Here is a 7,441-nt window from a genome sequence, read left to right on the forward strand (position 1 = left end):
AGAAAGCTTCTTTCTCTTTGTTATCGGAGGATAGTTCCTTTGGCCCTATAGTCTTCAGAGGTCAAGGAAATATCTGCTGTCAGATTCCAAAGAAATAAGGCTAGCAAAGAGATCTACGAAATACAGATGTAACTCTGTGGGATGAATTCACAGAACACTAAGCAGTTTCTCAGAAAGCTTCTTTCCAGATTTCATTGGAGGATATTTCGTTTTTCAGCATAGCCCTCTATGGGCTTCCAAACATCACTTTGCCAATTCCACAAGAAGTGTCTTACCGAAAGCCTTCTTCAGGGGAAAGCTGTAACTCTGTGAGGTGATTTCACAGAACACAAAGAAGTTTCTCAGAAAGCTTCTTTCTCTTTTTTATCGGAGGATATTTCCTTTGGCCCTATAGTCTTCAAAGGGAACGGAAATATCTGTTCTCAGATTCCACAGAAATAAGGCTAGCAAACAGATCCACGAAAAACAGATGTAACTCTGTGAGATGAATTAACAGAACAATAAGCAGTTTCTCAGAAAGCTTTTTTCCAGATTTCATTGGAGTATATTTCCTTTTTCACCGTAGCCCTCTATGGGCTTCCAAATATCACTTTGCCAATTCCACAAGAACTGTCTTAGCGAAAGGCTTCTTGAGGGGAAAGCTGTAACTCTGTGAGATGATTTCACAGAACAGAAAGAAGTTTCTCAGAAAGCTTCTTTCTCTTTCTTATCGAAGGATATTTCCTTTGGCCCTATAGTCTTCAAGGGATCCGAAATATCTGTTCTCAGATTCCACAGAAATAAGGCTAGCAAAAAGATCTACGAAATACAGATGTAACTCTGTGAGATGAATTAACAGAACACTAAGCCGTTTCTCAGAAAGTCTTTCCAGATTTCATCGGAGGATATTTCCTTTTTCACCATAGCCCTCTAAGGGCTTCCAAATATCACTTGGCCAATTCCACAAGAACTGTCTTAGCGAAAGGCTTCTTGAGGTGAAAGCTGTAACTCTGTGAGGTGATTTCACAGAACACAAAGCAGTTTCTCAGAAAGCTTCTTTCTCTTTGTTATCGGAGGATATTTCCTTTGGCCCTATATTCTTCAAAGGGATCCGAAATATCTGTTCTCAGATTCCACAGAAATAAGGCTAGCAAAGAGATCCACGAAATACAAATGTAACTCTGTGAGATGAATTAACAGAACACTAAGCAGTTTCTCAGAAAACTTCTTTGCATATTTCATCAGAGGATATTTCCTTTTTCACCATATCCCTCTATGGGCTTCCAAATATCACTTTGCCAATTCCACAAGAACTGTGTTAGCGAAAGGCTTCTTGAGGGGACAGCTGTAACTCTGTAAGATGATTTCACAGAACACAAAGCAGTTTCTCAGAAAGCTTCTTTCTCTTTGTTATCGGAGGATAGTTCCTTTGGCGCTATAGTCTTCAGAGGGAAAGGAAATATCTGTTCTCAGATTCCACAGAAATAAGGCTAGCAAAGAGAACCACGAACTACAGATGTAACACTGTGAGATGAATTAACAGAACACTTAGCAGTTTCTCAGAAAGCTTCTTTCCAGATTTCATCGGAGGATATTTCCTTTTTCACCATAGCCCTCTATGGGCTTCCAAATATCACTTTGCCAATTCCACAAGAACTGTCTTAGCGAAAGGCTTCTGGAGGGGATAGCTGTAACTCTGTGAGATGATTTCACAGAACACCAAGAAGTTTCTCAGAAAGCTTCTTTCTCTTTGTTATCGGACGATATTTCCTTTGGCCCTATTGTCTTCAAAAGTATCCGAAATATCTGTTGTCAGATTTCAAAGAAATAAGGCTAGCAAAGAGATCTATGAAATACAGATGTAACTCTGTGAGATGAATTAACAGAACACTAAGCAGTTTCTCAGAAAGCTTCTTTCCAGATTTCATCGGAGGATATTTCCTTTTTCAGCATAGCCCTCTATGGGCTTCCAAATATCACTTTGCCAATTCCACAAGAACTGTCTTACCGACAGGCTTCTTGAGGGGAATGCTGTAACTCTCTGAGGTGATTTCACAGAACACAAAGAAGTTTCTCAGAAAGCTTCTTTCTCTTTTTTATCGGAGGATATTTCCTTTGGCCCTATAATCTTCAAAGGGATCCGAAATATCTGTTCTCAGATTCCACAGAAATAAGGCTAGCAAGGAGATCCACGAAATACAGATGTAACTCTGTGAGATGAATTAACAGAACTCTAAGCAGTTTATCAGAAAGCTTCTTTCGAGATTTCATCGGAGGATTTTTCCTTTTTCACCATAGCCCTCTATGGGGTTCCAAATATCACTTTGCAAATTCCACAAGAACTGTCTTAGCGAAAGGCTTCTTCAGGGGATTGCTGAAACTCTGTGAGATGATTTCACAGAACACAAAGAAGTTTCTCAGGAAGCTTCTTTCTCTTTGTTATCGGAGGATATTTCCTTTGGCCCTATAGTCTTCAAAGGGAAAGGAAATATCTGTTCTCAGATTCCACAGAAATAAGGCTAGCAAAGAGATCCACGAAAAACAGATGTAACTCTGTGAGATGAATTTACAGAACACTAAGCAGTTTCTCAGAAAGCTTCTTTCCAGATTTCATCGGAGGATATTTCCTTTTTCACCATAGCCCTATATGGGCTTCCAAATATCACTTTGCCAATTCCACAAGAACTGTCTTAGCGAAAGGCTTCTTGAGGGGAAAGCTGTAACTCTGTGAGATGACTTCACAGAACACAAAGAAGATTCTCAGAAAGCTTCTTTCTCTTTCTTATTGGAGGATATTTAATTTGGACCTATAGTCTTCAAAGGTATCCGAAATATCTGTTCTCAGATTCCACAGAAATGAGGCTAGCAAAGAGATCCACGAAATACAGATGTAACTCTGCGAGGTGAATTAACAGAACACTAAGCAGTTTCTCAGAAAGCTTCTTTCCAGATTTCATCGGAGGATATTTCCTTTTTCACCATATCCCTCTGTGGGCTTCCAAATATAACTTTGCCAATTCCACAAGAACTGTCTTAGCGAAAGGCTTCTTGAGGGGACAGCTGTAACTCTATGAGACGATTTCACAGAACACAAAGAAGTTTCTCAGAAAGCTTCTTTCTCTTTGTTATCGGAGGATAGTTCCTTTGGCCCTATAGTCTTCAAAGGGATCCGAAATATCTGTTCTCAGATTCCACAGAAATGAGGCTAGCAAAGAGATCCACGAAATACAGATGTAACTCTGCGAGATGAATTAACAGAACACTAAGCAGTTTCTCAGAAAGCTTCTTTCCAGATTTCATCGGAGGATATTTCCTTTTTCACCATATCCCTCTATGGGCTTCCAAATATCACTTTGCCAATTCCACAAGAACTGTCTTAGCGAAAGGATTCTTGAGGGGACAGCTGTAACTCTGTGAGATGATTTCACAGAACACAAAGCCGTTTCTCAGAAAGCTTCTTTCTCTTTGTTATCGGAGGATAGTTCCTTTTGCCCTATAGTCTTCAGAGGGAAAGGAAATATCTGTTCTCAGATTCCACAGAAATAAGGCTAGCAAAGATCAACGAAATACAGATGTAACACTGTGAGATGAATTAACAGAACACTAAGCAGTTTCTCAGAAAGCTTCTTTCCAGATTTCATCGGAGGATATTTCCTTTTTCACCATAGCCCTCTAAGGGCTACAAAATATCACTTTGCCAATTCCACAAGAACTGTCTTAGCGAAAGGCTTCTGGAGGGGAAAGCTGTAACTCTGTGAGATGATTTCACAGAACACCAAGAAGTTTCTCAGAAAGATTCTTTCACTTTGTTATCGGAGGATATTTCCTTTGGCCCTATTGTCTTCAAAGGGATCCGAAATATCTGTTGTCAGATTCCAAAGAAATAATGCTAGCAAAGAGATCTACGAAATACAGATGTAAATCTGTGAGATGAATTAACAGAACACTAAGCAGTTTCTCAGAAAGCTTCTTTCCAGATTTCATCGGAGGATATTTCCTTTTTCACCATACCACTCTATGGGCTTCCAAATATCACTTTGCCAATTCCACAAGAACTGTCTTACCGAAAGGCTTCTTGAGGAGAAAGCTGTAACTTTGTGAGGTGATTTCACAGAACACAAAGAAGTTTCTCAGAAAGCTTCTTTCTATTTTTTATCGGATAATATTTTCTTGGGCCCTTTAGTCTTCAAAGGGAAAGGAAATATCTGTTGTCAGATTCCACAAAAGTAAGGCTAGCAAAGAGATCCACGAAATACAGATGTAACTCTGTGAGATGAATTAACAGAACACTAAGCAGTTTCTCAGAAAGCTTCCTTCCAGATTTCATCGGAGGATATTTCCTTTTTCAGCATAGCCCTCTATGGGCTTCCAAATATCACTTTGCCAATTCCACAAGAACTGTCTTAGCGAAAGGCTTCTTGAGGGGAAAGCTGTAACTCTGTGAGATGATTTCACAGAACACAAAGAAGATTCTCAGAAAGCTTCTTTCTCTTTCTTATCGGAGGATATTTAATTTGGACCTATAGTCTTCAAAGGGATCCGAAATATCTGTTCCCAGATTCCACAGAAATAAGGCTAGCAAAGAGATCCACGAAATACAGATGTAACTCTGTGAGATGAATTAACAGAACACTAAGCCGTTTCTCAGAAAGTCTTTCCAGATTTCATCGGAGGATATTTCCTTTTTCACCATAGCCCTCTATGGGCTTCCAAATATCACTTGGCCAATTCCACAAGAACTGTCTTAGCGAAAGGCTTCTTGAGGTGAAAGCTGTAACTCTGTGAGGTGATTTCACAGAACACAAAGCAGTTTTTCAGAAAGCTTCTTTCTCTTGGTTTTCGGAGGAAATTTCCTTTGGCCCTATAGTCTTCAAAGGGATCCGAAATATCTGTTCTCAGATTCCACAGAAATGAGGCTAGCAAAGAGATCCACGAAATACAGATGTAACTCTGCGAGATGAATTAACAGAACAATAAGCAGTTTCTCAGAAAGCTTCTTTCCAGATTTCATTGGAGGATATTTCCTTTTTCACCATATCCCACTATGGGCTTCCAAATATCACTTTGCCAATTCCACAAGAACTGTCTTAGCGAAAGGATTCTTGAGGGGACAGCTGTAACTCTGTGAGATGATTTCACAGAACACAAAGCAGTTTCTCAGAAAGCTTCTTTCTCTTTGTTATCGGAGGATAGTTCCTTTTGCCCTATAGTCTTCAGAGGGAAAGGAAATATCTGTTGTCATATTCCACAAAAGTAAGGCTAGCAAAGAGATCCACGAAATACAGATGTAACACTGTGAGATGAATTAACAGAACACTAAGCAGTTTCTCAGAAAGCTTCTTTCCAGATTTCATCGGAGGATATTTCCTTTTCCAGCATACCACTCTATGGGCTTTCAAATATCACTTTGCGAATTCCACAAGAACTGTTTTAGCGAAAGGCTTCTTGAGGGGAAAGCTGTAACTCTGTGAGATGATTTCACAGAACACAAAGAAGATTCTCAGAAAACTTCTTTCTCTTTCTTATCGGAGGATACTTAATTTGGACCTATAGTCTTCAAAGGAATCCGAAATATCTGTCCCAGATTCCACAGAAATAAGGCTAGCAAAGAGATCCACGAAATACAGATGTAACTCTGTGAGATGAATTAACAGAACACTAAGCCGTTTCTCAGAAAGTCTTTCCAGATTTCATCAGAGGATATTTCCTTTTTCACCATAGCCCTCTATGGGCTTCCAAATATCACTTGGCCAATTCCACAAGAACTGTCTTAGCGAAAAGCTTCTTGAGGTGAAAGCTGTAACTCTGTGAGGTGATTTCACAGAACACAAAGCCGTTTCTCAGAAAGCTTCTTTCTCTTGGTTTTCGGAGGATATTTCCTTTGGCCCTATAGTCTTCTAAGGGATCCGAAATATCTGTTCTCAGATTCCACAGAAATGAGGCTAGCAAAGAGATCCGCGAAATACAGATGTAACTCTGCGAGATGAATTAACAGAACACTAAGCAGTTTCTCAGAAAGCCTCTTTCCAGATTTCATCGGAGGATATTTCCTTTTTCACCATATCCCTCTATGGGCTTCCAAATATCACTTTGCCAATTCCACAAGAACTGTCTTAGCGAAAGGATTCTTGAGGGGACAGCTGTAACTCTGTGAGATGATTTCACAGAACACAAAGCAGTTGCTCAGAAAGCTTCTTTCTCTTTGTTATCGGAGGATACTTCCTTTTGCCCTATAGTCTTCAGAGGGAAAGGAAATATCTGTTCTCAGATTCCACAGAAATAAGGCTAGCAAAGTGATCCACGAAATACAGATGTAACACTGTGAGATGAATTAACAGAACACTAAGTAGTTTCTCAGAAAGCTTCTTTCCAGATTTCATCGGAGGATATTTCCTTTTTCACCATAGCCCTCTATGGGCTACAAAATATCACCCTGCCAATTCCACAAGAAGTGTCTTAGCGAAAGGCTTCTGGAGGGGAAAGCTGTAACTCTGTGAGATGATTTCACAGAACACCAAGAAGTTTCTCAGAAAGCTTCTTTCACTTTGTTATCGGAGGATATTTCCTTTGGCCCTATTGTCTTCAAAGGGATCCGAAATATCTGTTGTCAGATTCCAAAGAAATAAGGCTAGCAAAGAGATCTACGAAATACAGATGTAACTCTGTGAGATGAATTCACAGAACACTAAGCAGTTTCTCAGAAAGCTTCTTTCCAGATTTCATCGGAAGATATTTCCTTTTTCAGCATAGCCCTCTATGGGCTTCCAAATATCACTTTGCCAATTCCACAAGAACTGTCTTACCGAAAGGCTTCTTGAGGGGAAAGCTGTAACTCTCTGAGGTGATTTCACAGAACACAAAGAAGTTTCTCAGAAAGCTTCTTTCTCTTTTTTATCGGAGGATATTTCCTTTGGCCCTATAGGCTTGAAAGGGAAAGGAAATATCTGTTCTCGGATTCCACAAAAATAAGGCTAGCAAAGAGATCCACGAAATACAGATGTAACTCTGGGAGATGAATTAACAGAACTCTAAGGAGTTTCTCAGAAAGCTTCTTTCCAGATTTCATCGGAGGATATTTCCTTTTTCACCATAGCCCTCTATGGGCTTCCAAATATCACTTTGCCAATTCCACAAGAAGTGTCTTAGCGAATGGCTTCTTGAGGGGAAAGCTGTAACTCTGTGAGGTGATTTCACAGAACACAAAGCAGTTTCTCAGAAAGCTTCTTTCTCTTTGTTATCGGAGGATATTTCCTTTGGCCCTGTAGTCTTCAAAGGGATATGAAATATCTGATCTCAGATTCCACACAAATAAGGCTAGCAAAGACATCCACGAAATACAGATGTAACTCTGGGAGATGAATTAACAGAACACTAAGCAGTTTCTCAGAAAGCTTCTTTCCAGATTTCATCGGAGGATATTTCCTTTTTCACCATAGCCCTCTAAGGGCTTCCAAATATCACT

The sequence above is a fragment of the Macaca mulatta genome, chromosome 16 (assembly GCF_049350105.2).
Source record: "Macaca mulatta isolate MMU2019108-1 chromosome 16, T2T-MMU8v2.0, whole genome shotgun sequence".
In the NCBI taxonomy this organism is placed as follows: domain Eukaryota; kingdom Metazoa; phylum Chordata; class Mammalia; order Primates; family Cercopithecidae; genus Macaca; species Macaca mulatta.